At 44.4% G+C, this 21,328-nt stretch overlaps 1 long non-coding RNA gene across 1 annotated transcript; it reads right to left on the bottom strand.

Moving 5' to 3' along the window:
* Positions 1-10,860: 10,860 nt before the first annotated feature.
* LOC122425514 lies at positions 10,861-21,101 on the bottom strand. Its single transcript, XR_006264889.1, has 3 exons — positions 20,957-21,101; positions 17,534-17,723; positions 10,861-11,084 (listed from the first exon to the last, which is right to left on the bottom strand). It is a non-coding gene; the product is annotated as an uncharacterized LOC122425514 (long non-coding RNA).
* Between the last annotated feature and the right edge of the window lie 227 nt (positions 21,102-21,328).

Here is a 21,328-nt window from a genome sequence, read left to right as displayed (position 1 = left end):
CATTGGAGAAGACTCTTGAGAGTCTCTTAGACTCTCAAGCAAGAAGATCCAGCCAGTCAATCCTAAAGGAAATCAGTCCTGAATAGTCATTGGAAGGACTGATGCTGAAGCTGAAACTCCAATGATTTGGCCACCTGATGTGAAGAACTGACTCATTGGAAAAGACCTTGATGCTGGGAAAGACTGAAGGCAGTAGGAGAAGGGGATGACAGAGGATGAGATGGTTGGATGTCATCACTGACTTGGTGGACATGAGTTTGAGTAAACTCCAGGAGTTGGTGATGGACAGGGAAGCCTGGCGTGGTGCAGTCCGTGGGGTCGAAAAGAGTTGGACATGACTGAGCTACTGAACTGAACTAATATAGTTGCTATGTGTATTAAACACACATATATGTATAACATGTATTATAGGTTATATCATATATATATATATATGTATGTATGTATATATGTATGTATGTGTGTGTGACTCAGGCGGTAAAGAATCCACTTGCAATGTAGTAGGCCCTGGTTCGATCCTTGATTCAGAAGATCCCCTGTAAAAGGGAATGGCAACCCACTCCAGTACCCTTGCCTGGAAAATGCTATGGACAGAGGAGCCTGGTGAGCTACAGTCCATGGGGTTGCAAAGAATCAGACAGGATTTAGTAAAAGTTTCACACATGCTTGTTATGTCTCGAGTACCTCTTAGGGAAATCAAGCAATGGCGGCAGCAAGTGAATTGGGTTGGAGGAACCCTTACATGCAGCTCTATTCCTTTATATTGTTCAGATTTTTAAACAAGCACACATAAACGTATCAAGGGAAGCTGATTTGCTGTGTTCTTTCTTGCTTTCTTCCCTTTCCAGCCCTAGAGACTGTCAACAGGCACTGAACCCTTGCAAACTTCCTCTTTCCTGCTACGTAACCAGGTGTGGGCTATAGCAACGGAGCTCACTTCTCTAGGTGCTCACTTTCTCATCTGAAAAATGAAGAGACAAAGCTCATATGGTTGCTGGGAAGACTAAAGAGAGTCTGTGTACAGTAGAAGGGCTTCCCTGGTGGCTCAGTCGGTAAAGAATCTGCCTGCAATGTGGGAGACCGGGGTTTGATCCCTGGGTCAGGAAGATCCCCTGGAGAAGGAAATGGCAACCCACTCCAATACTCTTGCCTGGAAAATCCCATGGACGGAGGAGCGTGGTAGGCTGCAGTCCATGGGGTCGCAAAGGAGAGCCACAATGTGAGGTACTTTCAATTTTTTTTAGTAGTCACTTTAAAAAGCAAGAGGACCATTGTTGAATATACTTAGCCATAAAAAGGAATGAAATTGGGTCATTTTGTAGAGATGTGGATGGACCTAAAAAGTGTTACACAAAGTGATGTAAGTCAGAAAGTGAAAAACAAAGATCATATATTAACGCATGTATATGAAATCTAGAAAAATGGTATAGATGATCTTATTTGTAAAACAGAAATAGAGACACAGATGTGGAGAACAAACGAATAGATACCAAGGGGGAGGGGTGGTGGTGGAAGGAACTGGGAGATTGGAATTGACACATATACACTACTGATACTATGTATTAAATAGATAACTATGAGAACATGCCCTATAGTATCGGGTACTCTGCCTAATGCACTGGGGTGACTTGAAATGGAAAGAAGTCCAAAAGGGAGGGGATATATTTATAGGGCCTGTTAGTTGCTCAGTCATATCCGACTCCTTGGGACCCCGTGGACTGTACCCTGCCTGGCTCCTCTGTTCATGGAATTCTCCGGGCAAGAATAGTGGAGTGGGGAGCCATTCCCTTGGGGCTTCCCAGGTGGCGCTAGTGGTAAAGAATATGCCTACAATGAAGGAGACCGGGGTTCCATCCCAGGTTTGAGAAGATCACTGGAGGAGGGCATGGCAACCCACTCCAGTATTTGTGCCTGGAGAATTCCATGGACAGAGGAGCCTGGTGGGCTACAGTCCATAGAGTCTCCAGGGGATCTTCCCAACCCAGGGATTGAATCCAGGTCTTCTGCATCGCAGGCAGATTCTTTACCACCTGAGGCAACAGGGAAGATCATATACGTATATATATGTAAGGCTGACCCATTAAACTAACACAACACTCCAATATACTCCAAAAGCAATTATACTCCAATAAAAATTAATTACAAAAACCCAAGAAGACCATTATCAACTATATTTCAATTTAAAAAAGAAAAGAAAGTAGAAAAACACTGACTTATTAGGAGAGTTAGAATTTTTAAAATATTTTCTGTATATGTAGTAAAAAAGCATTTGTGTGTTGTTAAAAAAAGAGAGATGGTGAAATTAATTTTAATAATGATAGATCTTCTTTAACCTACTGTATCCAACATAGGATTATTTCAACATATTATCAATATAAAAGTGATTACTGAGATATCGTACATGCTTTTCTTTACACTAAGTTGTTGAAACCCTCTGGAACTTAACAATCTCCATTCAGAACAGCCTCCTAACAAGTGCTCAATTGTCTGGAGTTTAGACTATTGAAATCCAGTAGTCTGGATTTTAGTACACGCTTAGTAAATGCTAGCTATCATCAATGTGGTACCTTTGCATGTCTTACACTTCCCTCTTTTAGGTGAACTTTAGCTTATACCATAAAGTGAAAGTGAAAGTCACTCAGTCATGTCTCTTTGCGACTATACAGTCCATGGAATTCTCCAGGCCAGAATACTGGAGTGGGTAGCCTTTCCCACCAGGGAAGTACCTTGCTTATACCTTAAGACCTCGCCAATTGGCCACATCTACTTCTGCTTTATTGACTATGCCAAAGCCTTTGACTATGTGGATCACAACAGATCGTGGAAAATTCTTCAAAAGATGGGAATACCAGACCACCTGACCTGCCTCCTGAGAAATCTGTATGCAGGTCAAGAAGCAACAGTTAGAACTGGACATGGAACAACAGACTGGTTCCAAATAGGGAAAGGAGTACATCAAGGCTGTATATTGTCACCCTGCTTATTTAACTCATATGCAGAGTACATCATGAGACACTCTGGACTGAATGAAGCACAAGCTGGAATCAAGATTGTCAGGAGAAATATCAATAATCTCAGATATGCAGATGACACCACCCTTATGGCAGAAAACAAAGAAGAATTAAAGAGCCTCTTGATGAAAATGAAAGAGGAGAGTGAAAAAGTTGGCTTAAAACTCAACATTCAGAAAGCTAAGATCATGGCATCAGGTCCCATCACTTCATGGCAAATAGATGAGGAAACAATGGAAACAGTGACAGACTTTATTTTTTTGGGCTCCAAAATCACTGCAGATGGTGACTGCAGCCATGAAATTAAAAGATGCTTGCTCCTTGGAAGAAAAGCTATGACCAACCTAGACAGCTTATAAAAAGCAGAGACATTACTTTGCCAACAAAGTTCTGCCTAGTCAAAGCTATGGTTTTTCCAGTAGTCATATATGGATGTGAGAGTTGGATTTATAGAAAGTTGAGCACTGAAGAATTGATGCTTTTGAACTGTGGTGTTGAAGACAACTCTTGAGAGTCCCTTGGACAGCAAGGAGATCTATCCAGTCCATCATAAAGGAAATCAGTCCTGAATCTTCATTGGAAGGACTGAGGTTGAAGCTGAAACTCCAATACTTTGGCCACCTGATGTGAAGAACTGACTCACTGGAAAAGACCTTGATGCTGGGAAAGATTGAAGGTGGGAGGAGCGGGGTATGACAGAGGATGAGATGGTTGGATGGCATCACTGACTCAATGGACACGAGTTTGAGTAAACTCCAGGAGTTGGCTATGGACAGGGAGGCCTGGCGTGCTGTGGTCCATGGGGTCGCAAAGAGTCAGACACGACTGAGTGACTGAACTGAACTGAACCGAATTGGCCACATGCCCTGGAAGGTCTTCTTGAGACATCCTGTCTTGATCTCTCCTCCCCGCACTGCTCCCCCAGAATCTATCTCCATTTGTAGATACTTTATTTATCTTCACAGACTCTAAGCTCCTTAAGAATTATGGCCCACTTTTTGTTCTTTATAGCCCTGGGGTGCATGGGAGGGACAGAATAAAGGTCATTTGAATGAATAAATGTCGTTTGAATGAAGAAAGAGTTGCTTGCATACTCCTTTGCTTTGAGGACAGGGTGTTATGGGCTGCTTGTTTATTTCTTTTCTTTTTTTGTCACTTAATTTTTATGTACTAGTTGACAGAGCCAGCTCCCTTTTCCTCCTCTAACTTCCTCTCAAGGTCATTTCCCCCAAGCTGGGCTTTGTTGCAGAAAACCCTTGATAAGAAAAGCAAATGTCTTCGTTCAACAGTGGGGCCAGAGAGAAAATCATGAAATGTAAGCAGGCTCACCCAAATAAACAAATACCTTTCGTGCACTCTGTTACTTATAGATTATAAATGTTTGTGGAATGGAAAGAGACACTTGTCAATTTGCATTCGCTTCAGGGATTTGAGCCCATAAATAAGAAGGTCTGTGAACCGGTTCAGAAGGCCATTTCAGGGTGCCAAGGAGAGTGGGAGGGATTTTACTGGTGTTCTTCCAGGGAGCAGGGGGCGCTGGGGGCGGGGCTCCAGCCCAGCAGGGGGGGGCGGGGCTCCAGCCCAGCAGGGAGGGGCGGTTTAAGGAGCAGAGTTGCTCTGTCCTTCTCTCACATTCTCTTTATCTGGGCCCTTTAGCCCAGTCCTCACGCTGTGTCTTTTCCGCCTGGTTTCTGCCCCTGAGAGTGGCACTGGGGAGAGGTGAGAAGGGACACTGAGGCAGTTCTGACCCAGGGCTCATTTTCACCTTTTGTCAACACCGGGCGTCAAGCCTGGTTGCCGTCGGCCCCAGAGCAGCCCCGGCTCCTGTAGCTTTAAGGAGCGGCGGAGCGCCTGCGTTTGAAGTGTCTTAGCTTTTAACGCGAAGCACACCAGGGCCGGTTAATGATCGTGAACCGTCATGGCAGCCGCTCTGCAAAGGTGACAGTAATGGATGGGGCCTCCGGCACCGAGGGAGCTGGCTGGGTGCGGGGGCAGAAGGTTTACTTAAGCCAAGGCTGATAATAGAGGGGCCTTCTCGACCGAGCAGCAGGGCTTTAATGGGATAAAAGGGGATGAGAGTCCTCTTTCTGCACCGCCCTTGGAAGGGACCGGTCTCGCTTTCCTCATCTGGTCTACCAAATAAAAGCATTCCTTGGAGATTCAGATCTACTTGAAATCTACTAGGAGGGGGAGGAGGGGAAGCCCGTTTCTATGATCAACCTTGTCATCTTTCTTGATTTGGCCTCATTCACCTTAAAAGTTCATATTTGCTGTGTTGAACTATTGGAAAAGAAACTGTAGGACGGGACCTGATCATGAATGAATTCAGGGACTTCCCTGGTGGTACAGTGGCTGAGACTGCATGCTCCCAATGCAAAAGGCCTGGGTTCGATCCCTGGTTGGGGAACTAGATCCCACATGCTCCAACTAAGACCTGGCAAAGCCAAATTAAAAATAATAATAATAATAAAAAAGAATGAATTCAGTCCTCTGGATGGGTTTAATCTCCTGGGGATTACCACTGAAATGTGGGCAGGAGTACAGACGTCTACGTTTCAGGCCAGAACTCCTTGAGTGATTGTATCTGGGAGAATAAAAACTACTTAAAAAATTTAGTAGAATTTTTATAGCCATCCTTATTTGGGGATTTATTGGTCATCCCTCCATCTAGTGCCCAAATTAGTGACACCGTTATGTTTCCTTCAGTTAAATATCAAGATACCACTATCAAATGTAAACTTGCCCCTGGTCCCAGCAAACAAGCCACATCGTGTTGTGAAGCTTTCCCCTTGCCTCAGTTGTGGGCTCCTTAAAATAAGCTCTAAGAGGGACATCCTTGGTGGTCCAGCGGTTAAGACTCCTCAATTCCAAGGCATGGGGGCAGGGGGGTTCCATTCCTGGTTGGGAAACTAAGATCCCACATGTTGCAGTGTGGGCAAAAAAATTAAAATAAAATAAACTCTAGTGGCATGGCCTGACCACACACCTATCCTTTGGAGATGCTAAATTCGAAACGTTTAATCTCCCAGGGAGAGACGCTATCAGGTCCCCTGATAATTCTATAATCTGAGGACTAATGCTTGATGGAGATGTTTAGTTGTCACCCCATTACTAGATTCAGCATCCCGTGGCCCCTCCCTGTAGCCCAACAGCATAAACACCAGGTTTTGGTAAATAAACTCAGGCTATCGTGCAACTGTCCCTCACGCACTTAAGCTGTGACTGACAGCTCACTTGGGAGGACTTAGAGTCTCTCGACGAAGCTTTTGGGTGCAGAGGCTCCGAGGTTCCAAGATAAACAAGCCTGTCGGTGAGAGTGACCAGAGTGTTAGGTCAGTCCAAGGGTCACTTATAGGTCATCCTGCGGGGAGCTTGGTCTCTGCTTTGTGTTTATCCTGGGAGGGGGGAAACAGGAGGGGCTGGGGGGTGGGCGAAGGCTGGGTCTGTACTGGGAAAACATCCCTGGCCTGCTCATCAGAGAGCCTTTGGAAATGAATCAGCACCCAGCCCTCTCTGAGTAATCCAGTAAAAGGTATGGATGCAGGCTTCTGTTTTTTTATTGGAATTAAGGAACAAGTTCTTTTGGAAATACAGATTACAGATGTTTGGGGCCTGGCTCACTTGAGCTGCAGGAATTTCAAGGGATTTTCAGAGCCCAGAGTGATTTAATAGTTGACTGTTATGAAATTGTGGTAGTCAAAACTAGGAAAAAATGAAGCAATGGGAAACTTTTCCTGTTCCTATCTATTCCTCTTCTTGATCTTACCAATTTTCCAGGAAAATATTTCCTCAGTTTTACATTCCTTACCAACAGAGGGGCTTTATAAAAGAATGATCCTAAACTTTTTATTTCTTGTGCATGGCTCTTCGAGATTGATAGAGAGGTGAAAGTGAGGGTATGTATTAAGACCTCCTTAGCTTATATTTAGCAAAGACCTTCACCTTCCCATAGACCCCTCAGTTTAGTCACCTTCCAATTCTCTCTCATTTGGAGGACAGTCTGGCACAAGAAGATGTGACATCAAATGGTGAATGTTTAGAGCTGATGGCATTTTTGGGTTTCAAGATTGTAGATGAAAAAGACCTTTAAATCTAAGATCCAGTGCATTCTCTGGAAACAAACCTTATCTAATAAAAAAAGTCTAAAGGGACAGTGTTTTCAAGTAAACAGAATGCTAGGAGTACTCACAAATAAACTCTTGGGAATATTGGTAGACAGCATTTAAGTAAGCTCAATTTACAAAATATAAATACATTAAAAATGCATTAAAATATACATGTAGAGCTACATATCAAGATGCAATTAAAAGAACTGAAATCGTTTGGAGTATCTATGACCATAATGGAACCAAAAGAGGAATGAACACCAGAAAGGTGACAGGAGAATCTCCAAACATTTGGAAGCTAAACACAAAGAGAAGAATCCTTTTTAAGTTTTAAGAAAAAGAAAGAAAGAAAATTCCTTTTTTGGAAGTCTCAAAAATAAACAAGACCAATATATTGAGCTGAATGAAAATGGAAATATAATATATCAAGATCTGAGTGTTGTGCTGTGCTAAGTCACTCAGTCGTGTCCGACTCTTTGCAACCCCATGGACTGTAGCCAGCAGCCTCCTCTGTCCATGAGATTCTCCCGGCAAGAATACTGGAGTGGGTTGCCATGCCCTCCTCCAGGGGATCTTCTTCAACCAGGGATTGAGCCCATCTCTTAAGTCTCTTGCATTGGCAGGTGGGTTCTTTACCACTAGCGCCACCTAGGAAGCATACAGCTAAAGTAGTTCTGAGAGGGAAATTTATAGCATCAGATGATTACATTAGAAAAGAACAGGGAATTCCATGGTGGTGCAGTGGTTAGAAATTTGAACTCCCACTGCAGGGCCCACGGGTTCAATCCCTGGTTGGAGAACTAAGATCCCGCAAACCTTGTGGAACAGCCAAAAAAAAGAAAAGGAAAAGAGGACTTCCCTGGTGGCCCAGTGGTTAAGAATTGCCTGCCAATGAAAGGAGCATGGGTTCAATCCCTGCTCTGGGAAGATACCACATGATGCGGGAAACTAAGTCTGTGGGCCACAACTACTGAAGCTCACAAGCCCTAGAATGTGTGCTCTACAACAAGATACCACTGTGGTCAGAAGACCACACACCACAACTGGAGAGCAGCCCCCACTTGCTGCAACTAGAGAAAGTCCAAGTGCAGCAATGAAGACCCAGTGCTGCCAGAAATAAATGAAAGAAAAAGAAAAGAGGAAAAGCCTCAAATTAATACTCTAAGCTCCCACTTCTAAAAACTAAAAAAAAAAGAGAGAATAAACTCACAACTAAGGGAGGAGGTGAGCAGAAAGTGATGAAATTGAAAATAGAAAAACAGTAGAGAAAGTCAAAGAGTTGACTCTTCAAAAAGTCAATAAAATTGACAAACCTCTAATAAGAGAGACAAAGAAGAGATAACATACAAATGATCAATACTAGGAGTAAAACAGGCACTGCCATTACATCCTGTTGGCAAGCTGAAAAGAGAAGAACCTATCAAAAGGATGATAGGGAATACTATAAACATTCTATACCCATAAATTTATATCTATAACAAGTTAGATGAAATGCCAATTCCTCAAAAAATACAGACCACCACAACTCATCTGGTATAGAATAGATAACTAATCAGTGGAATCCACAATATTAATAGACTAGAGAAGATAAATCATGTAATTGTATCAATCAGTTATATCAATGAACATATTTGGCAGAGTTCTACATTCATTCTTTTTTTAAACAAAATTATTTATTTATTTATTTGGTTGTGCTGGGTCTTGGTTGCAGCATGTGAACTCTCAGTTGCGGCATGTGGTTCCCTGACCAGGGATTGAACCTGGGCCCCTTGCTTTGGGAGCACCAAGTTTTAGCCATTGGACCACCAGGTAAGTCTCTCTGCATTCATGATAAAAATTGTTCAGCAAACCAGCAACAGAGGAGAACCTCCTTAACTTGATAAAGAACATCTATAAACACCTCTCCAGCTGACATTATATTTGATAGTGAAAGTGGAAGTTGCTCAGTCATGTCCGACTCTTTGCAACCCCATGGGCTATACAGTCCATGGAATTCTCTAGGCCAGAATACTGGAGTGGGTAGCCTTTCGCTTCTCCAGGGAATCTTCCCAACCCAAGGATTGAACCCTGGTTGCCCACATTGCAGGCAGATTCTTTACTAGCTAAGCCACAAGGGAAGCCCGTACTTGACAATGAAAGAATGAATATTTTCCCTCTAAAATCAGAAACAAGGTAAAGATGTCTGCTGTGACTACTCATTCATGCTGGAAGATCTACTCAGTGCAATAAAGCAAGAGAAGGAAATAAAAGGCATACAGATTAAAAAGACAAAAACAAAACTGTCCTTACTAGCAGATCAAAGCCTTCAAAGACTGACCCAAAGGGCTCCTTCCTGAAGAAGTTTCTCTGATCCATTTACCTCCACTCAGCCAAAGTGATCTCTTCTATAAACTCCCAGTGTCCTTGTTTGTTCCTCTCTTAAGATATCACTTTTATCACATGTGAGAGTCTAGGCTTCACCTTTGTTGCCTACCCGGTACTATTCTGGATTCGGTCTAAGTAGACAATCTAGAAATATTTGTTGGGTAAGTAAATGAATTATCAATGGTACCCATCAAGCTGTCTGTCAGTTGGTCCTTACAGGTTTGGGACAGCCCTTGTATAAATGTCCTGGAGAGACTTGGAGGTTAGAATGATAGGTTCTTTTTCTTTTCAACCTGTCAACCAGAAACGCAAGGCATTGGACATTGAGAATGAGAAATCATTCATGAAAAATGAGAAATCATTTCATGAGAAATCCTAGGCTGCACAGTGGGAGGTATAGTAAGTCTTTCTACAGGGACCTGTGGATCGCCTAGGTCCAGCCCAGCTGCAGAATTGAAAGTTGCACACTTCCCAGGACTTCCTTGGCAGTTCAGTGCAGGGGATGTGAGTTTGATCCCTGGTCGGGGGAGCTAAGATCCCACATGCCACGTGGTGTGTGTGGGGCGGGGGAGCCCCCTTCCCAGTTCCAGTTGTCTATTTGGCAAATACTTAAAAAATCCTACCAACTCCCTAATTTCACGTTCTCTGTAGCGTAGGTCCAGGCTTTGAAGAGAAAATGGGAGTAAAGAGAGGGACTCAGATACTCCCTGATCCGGTGGAATTTGTCCCAAACCTTCTGCAGCATCCCTCCTAGCCTCTGTCTTGCATTCTTGGCTTTTGAAGAGGGAAGGTAACCGCCTCTTAGCTGGGATTATCCGCTGCTTAAACAAACTCAACGTGGGCGTATTGTCCTTTGGAAGCTTGGCCCAGGGACACTTAACCAAGTGTCTGCAAACATTTAGATGCGCAAAACTACCCACTGCAAACGCACAGCCATTGTCTTGCCTGAAAGTGGCTTGGGGTTGGGGAGGAGGCGGTGAGAGTGGACTCAAGGGAATCCCTCCGCTGGGGCTCTGGGCTGGGGAATTGCGCTGCTGGCTGCTGTTTGTTTGAACAACCTGAGTGTAATTGTGATTGTTTGGGATGCCCAAGATGTTTGGGAAAGTGGGGGAAGGGAGGCTGCTTGCTGGGAGACAGTCGCCAGCAGGGACTTTGACGGGTGGCTGGCTGGGTGGCTGTCAGCCGCCTGATTGCAAAGCCAGGGGGACGGGTGGCCCTTCCGGCTTGACGTGGGCACTCCAGGACCTGGGTCAATAGGTCGGACCTCAAAGTCTACAAAATATGAATGCTAACCCTAGAGGGCTGGATAGGATACAGGGAAGATGTAACTTAAAACCAATGATCTCTTTTTAATCATGACAATTTGAGGGGAGCAGGAACACAGGGAAGTTTGTTTGTTTTCAGATCTTGCATTTTACAATCCCATAAAAGTTGGGTCATTAGTTGTGATGACGAACCCAGGTCTCAGCCAGGAAAGGTAAGAATGCTGGCGGAGGAATTTCTTCCCAGCGCTTACGTCATTTCTCAGGATGCAGAGGGGCCATCCGGCCGGCCAATCAAAGTGTCTGCTTTTTATTGTAACCATCATACCCTTTCCTTTGACCTAGGGGAAAGGACAGAAGGCATTAAAAAATGAGAAGAATTTGGGAATAACAGAAGGCATGTCTGCAATGCGGGGCCTGACCTGCATCTCCCTGAGTCCTCGGGCCTCACTTGAACCAGGTTCGCCTGTCAGAGGCACGTGGGTTTGGGGGAGAATGGGAACTAGGTGTGACTCCTTATTGGAGATGCTTACCACAGGAAAGGTTTAGAAAAATGTCGGGGCTCCTATTGCATGGCAGCCCCTGCTATGTTTTGTTTTTACTACCGGTGCAAACCTGGGACTTCAGTTTGTAGAAAAATAGATAGTGGGAGATTGTGGAGGACAGAGAAGCCTGGCAGGCTACAGTGCAGGGGGTGTCAGGGTCGGACGACTTAGCCACTGAAAAACAACAAGGAGTCAGAGGGGTGAAATTAACTTGCCCAGGCAACAAAGAATGAAATGGTCAAACGTGAACAAGAGGTAACAACATCCTTCTGTTTGGAAAACCCTTCCTCTTTCCACTGTGCCATCCTCAAAATATCTCCCTTACAGAAAGAATGAAAATGCAGAACTCATCACTGCAAGTTAGAAAACAAAGGACTCTGTTTCGATATGCTAATAGAACATCACACACAGAGACCTTGAGCTAAAAAAACAAGCATTAAGAAAAGGATAGAAATGTTAATATCTGGAAAACCTGCTGATCTTTTGATTATTTGTGGTTAGAGTGCTTGTCACCTCTTGAAGATGGCTATTTTTTTTAACATTTTTTTTAATGTGGACCATTTTTAAAGCCTTTATTGAATTTGTTACAATATTGCTTCTGTTTTATGTTTTGGTCTTTTGGCCATGAGGCATGTGGGATCATGGCAACCCCACGAGGGCCCTGCATTGGAAGGTGAAGTCTTAACCACTGGACCACCAGGGAAGTCCTGGCCATGGGTCTTTGAGATTGCCCCTTATACTTACTTGCTTAAAAAAGTTAGAGTCAAGTATTTTATAACAGATTTAATAGAACAACATCTCTTTCCCTGTTAGCATGAACATCTCCTTAAGGTGAAAATGGCTTTGTGCAGTTGAAAGAACTCATAGTGGTCTTTTGATGAATACTTTAAGACATTGCTTTCAGAGAAAAAGGCTTTCTATACTTCCTGAGCAGCCCCGGTTTGTGCACACCTGAAGGCCAGCCACTCTTGTTACTCTGGGTGGCCAGGACCATTTCATGGGCACGTCGAACCACAGAGCAAACAGCGGTGTCGCGGAGCACAGAACAGCTACTGTTCTTATCCCATTTGGCAGCTCTATTCTCCTCGGCTCCGAGGGCTTCTTGAGCGCTGAGCCAAAGAGCTTTTCAAAATCAGACCGTGACCACGCTTGTTTCAGTGGAAGCTGGGAGCTTCTTCTAGCACTTCAGGTCTTTGACACCGGAAGGCTGCCTGGCTCCAAACACTTAAAAATGAAAGGACTTGGCTAAGTCAAGGGAATATTTACAATATGGATAAAAGTAAACACGGTGGGGCTGGCAGTAGGGTACTAGAGAGTCAGACAGTGTCCTTTTTTTATCAAGCTCTGCAGTTTGTAAAGGATGTGGAGGGTGAGTCTTGGGGATTTCAGAGGGGCTGTGGAGTGAGCGCTGCTCTTAGGTGGACACTGCTGGCCTCCATCCGCACCACGGAGACCACATGGACCCCAGGAATGCACCTCCAATTGGCCAAGCTGGGGATCTGAGTTGTGATGGGGTGAGCCAGATTTTCCATCTGTTTTCATTGTGTGAAAATGTAATGCTGGTAAATTTTAGGATAATAGTGGTTTTTTTTTTTTTGCATTCTACTCTTCTCACTAAGGCGTACATGGATCCTTAAAGGGTTAGGAAAGTATTCTTAGATTAGATGGAGTTTCCTTTCATACTCTTTTAACTTTTTTTTTTTGCTAATTCATTTTTGTTAATTTTTTTGGCTGAACTGGATCTTCATTGCTGCAAGAGGGCTCTCGAGTTGTGGCGAGTAGGGGCTACTCTTTAGTTGTAGTGCTTGGGCTTCTCATTGATGGGGGCTTCTCTTGTTTTGGAGCATGGGCTCTAGATTGCGGGCTCAGTAGTTGTAGCAAATGGGCTTAGTTGCCCCATGGCATGTGTGGTCTTCCCCAAACAGGAATAGAACCCAGGCCCTATGCATTGGGAGTGCAGAGTCTTAGCCACTGGACCACCAGGGAAGTTTCTCCTTTAAACTTAAAAGTTACTCTTTTAAAGGATGCCACCTCCTCCTTCAACCCCCAGCCCAGCTCCTCAAATTCTGAACTCCAAACACTGGAAAGGTTTAAACTTTGTTGGTTTTAATGATGGCCATTTACAATGGACAAACATGTCGGGTAATGGGCGGTTCTTTCCTGGAGGTTTGTTTAGAAGTGAAAACAATGTGGCTAGTCATAAAAGTTTCTATTTATTTTAGGCTGGGTAGCTCACTTGTTCAGAGGAGGGATGGCCCTTGTCAGCAGACAATTAAGATTTCTCATGACGTATATAATGAGTTTCATGGCTGAAAACTGAATAGGGACTAATATCTATAGTTCAGAGCTCAGGAAGAATAATCACCATTTTAATGGACTCAAATTCTGTTGCACAGAATAATTGCTGGTTAGTTTAAATAAGACCCTGCTTCTTAATGATCAGAATATATACAGATATATGAAAATACACTGAATACGGAGGACTTGGATATCTGGCTGGAGCAACTGGGTAGATGGTAACACTATTTCCCGTAGAAGAGTCCTGGGAAAAGTTTGTCATGTGTTTCCTCCCTGTTTTGATTGTTTCCAAAATGTCAGGCTCCTGTTATTAGTGAGTATTTGCAAAATGATTAAGGAAACAGGGAGGACAGATTAGGGTGTGTATGTGTGTATATCAAGTCCAGTGCTGAAAATTGTGTACTCTGGATTCAAAGTTCAAATCCCACTTTCACAACTTACTACCCCTGTGATGTTGAGCAAATGGATTTATCTTTCTGTGCTTCAGTATTCTAACATATAAAATAAGTATAATTATAGAAATAAATGGGGCTTCCCAGGTGGCTCAGTGGTAAAGAAGCCGCCTGCCAAGCAGGAGACGTGGGTTCAATCCTTGGGTTGGGAAGATCCCTTGGAGAAAGAAATGGCAGCCCACTCTATTATTCTTGCCTGGGAAATCCCATGGACAGAGAAGCCCGGTGGGCTGCAGTCTGTGAGGTCGCAACAGGGTTGGACACGACTTAGTTTAAATAACAAAACAACAACAACGTAGAAATAAATAAGATCACATATATATATATATATAAACTCATGTGCTGAGCTCATAGTAGATGCTCAGTGAATAAAAGCCATGTTTAGTAGTAGTTGTGGTTAAAGTAGTAATAGCTCTCCTTGGGAATAACTCAGAGGACAGTCTAAAGAGGTTAGGTGTGTTCTGACGGGCAAACTCAGCAGCAGAGACTCTGAGTACCAGTTCCCAAATGTTGCCTGTGGCAATGAAAAAAAATGGGAAGGAAGAAAGCTTTGACTGTGGCGTCTTTGGAAAAAAAAATGGTGGGCTGGGTTAGGGAGAGATTGGGGAATGAATCCTGGAATTTGGAGCAGATTCCCTGAGCCCTAATGTCATCATTTGTAAAAATGGGGATTAAAAATATCTAAATGACAGGGTCACTGTGATGGTAGGTAGTGTAATTATGCAAACCGCTTGGATGGATATGCAGGAAATGTTTGTTTTCTAAATAGGATCTGCCCTGTACTGAATAATGAATCATTGAAGTTTCACAGTGCTCTGAGCCTGGAGGCCAGAGCAGCCTTTGAAATCCACCCGGAAGGAGTAGGTCACTCCCAGCCTGGCCACAGAACTCCCATCCAGGTGGCCTTTCGGCCTTGTGTTTTAGGAGCAGAAACCACAAACTCCCATCTCTGCTGGCCGGGCCCTTTCTTAGGCCCGTTGTTCTGAGAGGCCTTGTGGTATTTGTTCATCTAATCCATTAGCTAAAAAGACAGCTGGATATCCTTCACTTGAACCCCTGGCTTGGGTCCCACAAAGAAAAGACGTGTCCTTCCTGCAGTGGCCGTTTGCTGTGCCTGGCCTTGCTCCTATCTGGCCGCTCTGGAAGACCCGGGGCAGGGGTTCGGGGAGAGGGGTCTGATGTCTCTAGCTCTTCAGGCCTCTATGGGCTTGGTTCCTTCCTCTCTGGTACAGACGGGACCCAGGAAGGCCCTGGGCCAATCTTGTCGCTGGAGAGCTTGCCACCTCCTCTCCCCACCCTCACCCTTGGGAGTACACTGGACCTGGGGACCCTAACTGGGGGTCTCCAGCTCAGCTCTGGGAGCAGGATGTGAGTTGTCACATTGAAAATGACCTGTGGGTCTTAGCAGGCAGGAGGCCAGCTGTCTGTCACCCCACCCTCCTCTGCGCCTTTAGCATCCCCTTCACTTAGTACTTTCAGCCATCATTATTTTTAATAATGCCTTTGAACTGTGGTGCTGGAGAAGACTCCTAAAAGTCCCCTGGATAGCAAAGAGATCAAACCAGTCAATCTTAAGAGAAATCAACCCTGAATACTCGTTGGAACGACTGATGCTGAAGCTAAAGCTCCAGTATTTTGGTCATTTGATGCAAACAGCCGACTCATTGGAAAAGTCCCTGATGCTGGGAAAGATTGAGGGCAGAAAGAGAAGAGGGCATCAGAAGATGAGATGGCTGGGTGGCATCACTGATGCAATGAAAATGAACTTGGGCAAACTTTAGGAGATGGCGAGGGACAGGGAAGCCTGACATGCTGCAGTCCATGGGGTCACAAAGAGTTGGACATGATTGGGCAACTGAACAATAGCAATATTTTTAACCAAGGCCAACAGAAAGATGGGCTTCCCAGGTGGCGCTAGTGATTAAGAACCTGCCTGCCAATGCAAAAGACAGAAGAGCGGTGCTGCCAAAAAAAAGTGTCTAAGGTTCACAGAGGTGTGATTCTTTCCATTAAAAAAATATATATTTTAATTGAAGGATAATTGCTTTACAATATTATGTTGGTTTCTGCCATATATCAGCATAAACCAGTCATAGGTATACATATGTCCCCTCCCTCTTGAATCTTCCTCCCACCTCCTACCCCATCCTACCCCTCCAGGCTGTCACAGAGCATCAGATTTGAGCTCCCAAATGGTGAAGCCAGGATCCAAAGCTACTTCTCCTGACTGTAGATGCCCCGTTTACTACTCATCACCCTGTCTGCTGCCTTCCCTAAGCCTCTCCGCTACTGTATGGCGACCACACTCTTGGCCTGGCTTGGAAAGACCCCGAGGTAACCAGCCCTCTGCCTGGCAAGGCAACCAACCTCGTTTCTCTGCTCTGTCTCCTGGGCAGGGAGTCCCCCTGCCCTCTCCTCTCCCCACTGAGAACACCCTCTGTTCACTCCCCCATTCCCTGGGCCTTTGTCTGGGACACCATTCCCTCCCAACCTCATTATTCCTGCTCCCTTGGGCTCCTGTGGCCTCTAGACAGCTGCCCACTGGCAATCTTTTGCTGTATTCACTGCTTTATCTACTGAGTGTTCTGTTTAATTGTGTCTTCCTGTTCCTCCCTTCCAACCTACACACATATTCCAGCTAGGTCATTGGGCCCCCAAAGGCCTCCAGCACCAGACTAAGTTATGGCAGCTAAAATGTTCTCCTCCTCAGAGCTGTGAAGGCTGCGTCCCTTTCTCGCTGACTCTATGACATCCTGCTCCTACTCCGTGAGACATCGGTGACTCACCATTCATGATCCCCATTATTCATACTCTTGCTTTCATGCGCGCTCAGTTGCTAAGTCATGTCCGACTCTTTTGTGACCCCATGGACTGTAGCCTGCCAGGCTCCTCTGTTCATGGGATTCTTCAGGCAAGAAAGCTGGAGTGGGTAGCCATTTCCTTCACCAGGGGATCTTCCCAACCCAGGGATCGAACCTGTGTCTCCTGGATTGCAAGCGAATTCTTTACCCACTGAGCCATCAGGGAAACCCTATTTTCATAATTCAAATTAATTCTGAAATGCCTGTTTTTCTGAGGTTCTCTATGGGACTGGGTTGCCAGAGGGGAAAAGGTGTTAGAGTCAGTAAGTTTAATCAGTGACATAAGTAAAGTGTAGAACTCCAAGGAACAACTCTGGAAAGGCCTGTCTGGGGTCTGCTCTTAATAGAAGCAACAGGCCTCTCATGTAACAGGCCCTCAAATGTTCCTGCTCACACCTACAGGCATAATGTTTATTATGTGCTAACCATGTGCAGGGTTCTAAAGTTTTCTCCTGCCGTTTATGGGTGTTCATGTTACTGAAATGAAATATCTTCAGTATCATTACACATGTACACACACACATGTATACACACATACATATATTTATCTATTTTTCTTGTCTTTCATTTTTCTTTTTTGTTATATGAAGTCAGAAAGGTCTGGCTAGTTTCAGATCCCTCCTCTGCTACTCACTTGCTCTGGGACGGTGGGTCCTTCTCTTCACCTCCCATTTCTCATCTGTAAGACATGGACAGTATGCTTTCCTTGAAGGGACGTTGAAAGGCATGATTGACATAAGGTGTGTGGTCAGGGTCCAGCAGCATCTCCGGGAGCTTGTAGAAATGCAGACTCTCAGGCCCCACCTCAGAACCACAATCAGAATCTGCATTTCATAGAATTTGCACTTAACAAGATTCCCAGATAATTCAAAAGAATCCCTGTTCTCAGGGAAGTAATAATCAGGGTATGGATCTATGTGGGAAGGAGAAGAGCATTCATAGAGTTCTTTTCAGTCCTTCTGAGGTGTCTTTGGATTCAGAGCGGTGTTAGTTGGACTTGGGTCTTGAGGCTCAGAGAGGGCTTCCCTGATGGCTCAGATGGTAAAGAACCCGCCTGCAATGCAGGAGACACAGGTTCAGTCCCTGGGTTGGGAAGATCCCCTGGAGAAGGGAATACTCCAGTATTCCTCCCTGGAGAATGCCATGGACAGAGGAGCCTGGCAGGCTACAGCCCATGGCAGCACAAAGATTTGGACACGACTGAGTGACTAACACTTTCACTTCAGTTTTCAAGGTTCAGAGACTTAGCCTTAGCCAGATTCTCAGACAGATCTGGGAGTAGGTATGGAGGTTGTGTGGACTGTTGGTGGAAGAAGAAGTTGGAAAGGCAGGAAGGGTATGAGAAAGGGGAGGTACGTGAGCTGGAGGAAGAGTTTTCTGGAGGCTTTGGGAGCAAAGGTAGGAGACACACTGACTGAAATGAGCTTACTCACACAGAATTTGCTAGAGCAAAATGTTTATGAAAGTCACAATAGCTTATACATTAAACTCAATCCAGTATGATATTTTCACATATACATGAGATGGTAATAAAGCGAAACTATGATCAGATGAGAATCACAGATGTTGTAATTGGAAGGGAATTTTAGGGATCATCGTTCGTCTAAGGCTTGTGGCCCCAGCAGCCCAATAGTTTTAGGAATTTTCACATCTGCCACATGCAGTATGATCATTAAACCTTTTCTCTGGGCTGTAGAAAGGAGAAAATAAAAATACGTGAATTCGTAGGTTGTTATGCAGATTCAGGGTTTGGATAGTACCTAGCACAGGCCTGCTCCCAATTAAATAGCACATAGTTTTACCACAGCCAATGACCTACAGGAGGTAAAGAGGGGAAAATCATCATCAATACTACTACTAGTATGAATAAATATTAAGACAGTAAGTTTAAATGTTCTGTGATGACATGGGAAAGATGGGAAAAAATGGGAAAAAAAATCCAAAAAAGAGGGGATATCTGTATATGTGTAGCTGATTCACTTTGCTATAAGGCAGAAACTAACAATATTGTAAAGCAACTCTACTTCAATAAAATTTTAAAAAGAAAAAAAGACAAAGTTTAAGATTTTAGGAATTGAATAAATCTCTTGTTGCTATCAATCTCGGTAATGGTGATGATTATTATAACAAATAAACAATAATCATAACAATAATATGATGTCATAAGTAACACTCGCAGCCAACAGTGAGAGTTTACTATATGCCAAGCACTAAATAAAGCACTTTACTTGGATTATTTCATTTGATTTTACAACCATATATGTTGTTGCTAGTCCTACCCCCACTTTATAGATGAAGAAACTGAGGCCTAGAGAATTTAGTAATTGGCCTGTGGCCCAGAGATTATAAATGGAGTTGGAATTTGAATCCAGACCAAGTGCTCTGAAAACTGTTCTCTTAAACTCTGCATTAGCTCCATGCTCAACAACCAACGAACAGAATGTTCTTTCCATTGGGTGGCAACATATGTACATGCTGTTTGTTTTCTGGCCTGATTCTCTAGTATGTTTCAAAGAAAAAGCCCTGGTGCAGATAAAGAGAGAGTTGCTTTAAGTCAGAGAGGAGAAGGGGAAGAATGTTTGTTAACCCTCTGTGTGTTGGGCCTGGTGCAGTCACGTACATGATCTCATTAATGTTCATGGTCCTCCATGGATGTGACCAGTGTATTCACGGGGTGGAGGGGGGTGCAACTAAGGTACAGAGGGGTTCAGCCACTTGTTCAACTTTATAGGTTACTAAGTGAAGGAGCTGGGATTTCAACCTGAGACCAGAGCCTAAGCAAGCTCAGAAAAGACTTGGATTCATGACTTGTATTTGTTCCTAAAGGAAAGTTACACCCCTCCCAATTTCCTAAAGTCCCTAAGCCCTGGTTCCACTCCCCAAATCCTCCATCATAAAATCTACAAATAGGGACTTCCTTGGTGGCACAGTGGATAAGAATCCACCTGCTGATTCAAAGTACCTGTGTTCAATCCCTAGTCTGGGAAGATTCCACATACCATGTATCAGTTAAGCCTGTGCCTCACAACTACAAGCCTGTGCTCCAGAGCCTGTGAGCAACAATTACTGGGGCTGTGAGCTGCAACTACCGAAGCCCGCGGGCCCTAGAGCCTGTGTTCCACAACAAGAGAAGCCACCGCAGTGAGAAGCCCTTGTCCCGCAACAAACAGTAGTCCCCGCTCACAACAGGTAGAGAAAGCCCATGCACAGCAACAGAGACCCAGTGCAGCCAAAAATAAATAAATGAAATGAAAATAAACCTAACAAACTTAAAAAAAAATCTATAAATAATTTGAAGAAACTTACCCTAGAATTGTCTGAAATCTTATCCTGGAAGGGTACCCACAAAAAAACTCCTGTCTTATTCTTGAAAACTCCTAATTTATTCTTGACTTGTGGTTCATCCCTTTGTAATAAGAATTTCAAGTAGCTTACATAGAATCAGCTGAACTATAAGACAATGGGAAACTAAGGTAGGAAAAAGAAGTTTAGGCTAAGAAAGGGCTCTGAATCTGGTGAAATGGTCTGAGGCGTCTTTAATTGAAGTAGAATATTTATTACTCCCAGAGGGACTAAAAGCAGAAAAATCCAAGTAGCTGGATCCCTCACAAATCCATGGATCATGTGAATCCCTATAGGAAATGGGGGCTATTTCAAGGCACTTTCTGGCCTTCAAAGCAAGGTCTGGGGCGGGTTTCGGGCCCTTCCCGTGTCTGCTAGGTCTCAGGATGAGATGAGGGTTTGGCTGAAGAGCCATAAGCCTCAAGATGTGTGCTGTGCATGCTTAGTTGCCAGCGCTGAGTTGTGTCTGACTCTTTGCAACCCCATGGACCGGAGCCCACCAGGCTCCTCTGTCCAGGGGGATTCTCCAGACAAGAATACTGGAGTGGGTTGTCATGCCTCCTCCAGAGGATCTTCCCAACCCAGGGATCTAATCGGGGTCTCCTGCATGACAGGCGGATTCTCTACCAGCTGAGCTACCAGGGAAGACTTCAAGTTGTTTGTGAAGTCGCTCAGTCGTGTCTGACTCTTTGCAATCCCATGGACTGTAGCCTACCAGGCTCCTCCATGCATGGAATTTTCCAGGCAAGAGTACTGGAGTAGGTTGCCATTTCCTTCTCAAGTTGTGTAACAGTCCATAAATTCTTCCTTCCTTTCTTCTTTGGTACCAGTTGTATGTGATGTTTCACTACAATATCTTGTCTTTGTAATGTGTTCTCTCCACTGACTGAACGTGTCATTCCACCAGAGGGTCAAGCACAGCTCTTCCCACAATGCACAAAGCCTCATCTCCAAAAAGATGCCACTCCCAAGCTCTGGGCAAAGGGGTCCACCCACAGTGCTTCTCTCGTTTACAGCTATCAGAAAAATAGGGCGGGAACCAGCCTACATCACATGGACTCCACCTTGCGTCAACAGCCCTCAGAAA

This window comes from Cervus canadensis, chromosome 23 (genome assembly GCF_019320065.1).
Source record: "Cervus canadensis isolate Bull #8, Minnesota chromosome 23, ASM1932006v1, whole genome shotgun sequence".
NCBI classification, from domain to species: domain Eukaryota; kingdom Metazoa; phylum Chordata; class Mammalia; order Artiodactyla; family Cervidae; genus Cervus; species Cervus canadensis.
The sequence above is the reverse complement of the archived record's forward strand: the minus strand, read 5'-3'. Positions and strand labels throughout refer to the sequence as shown.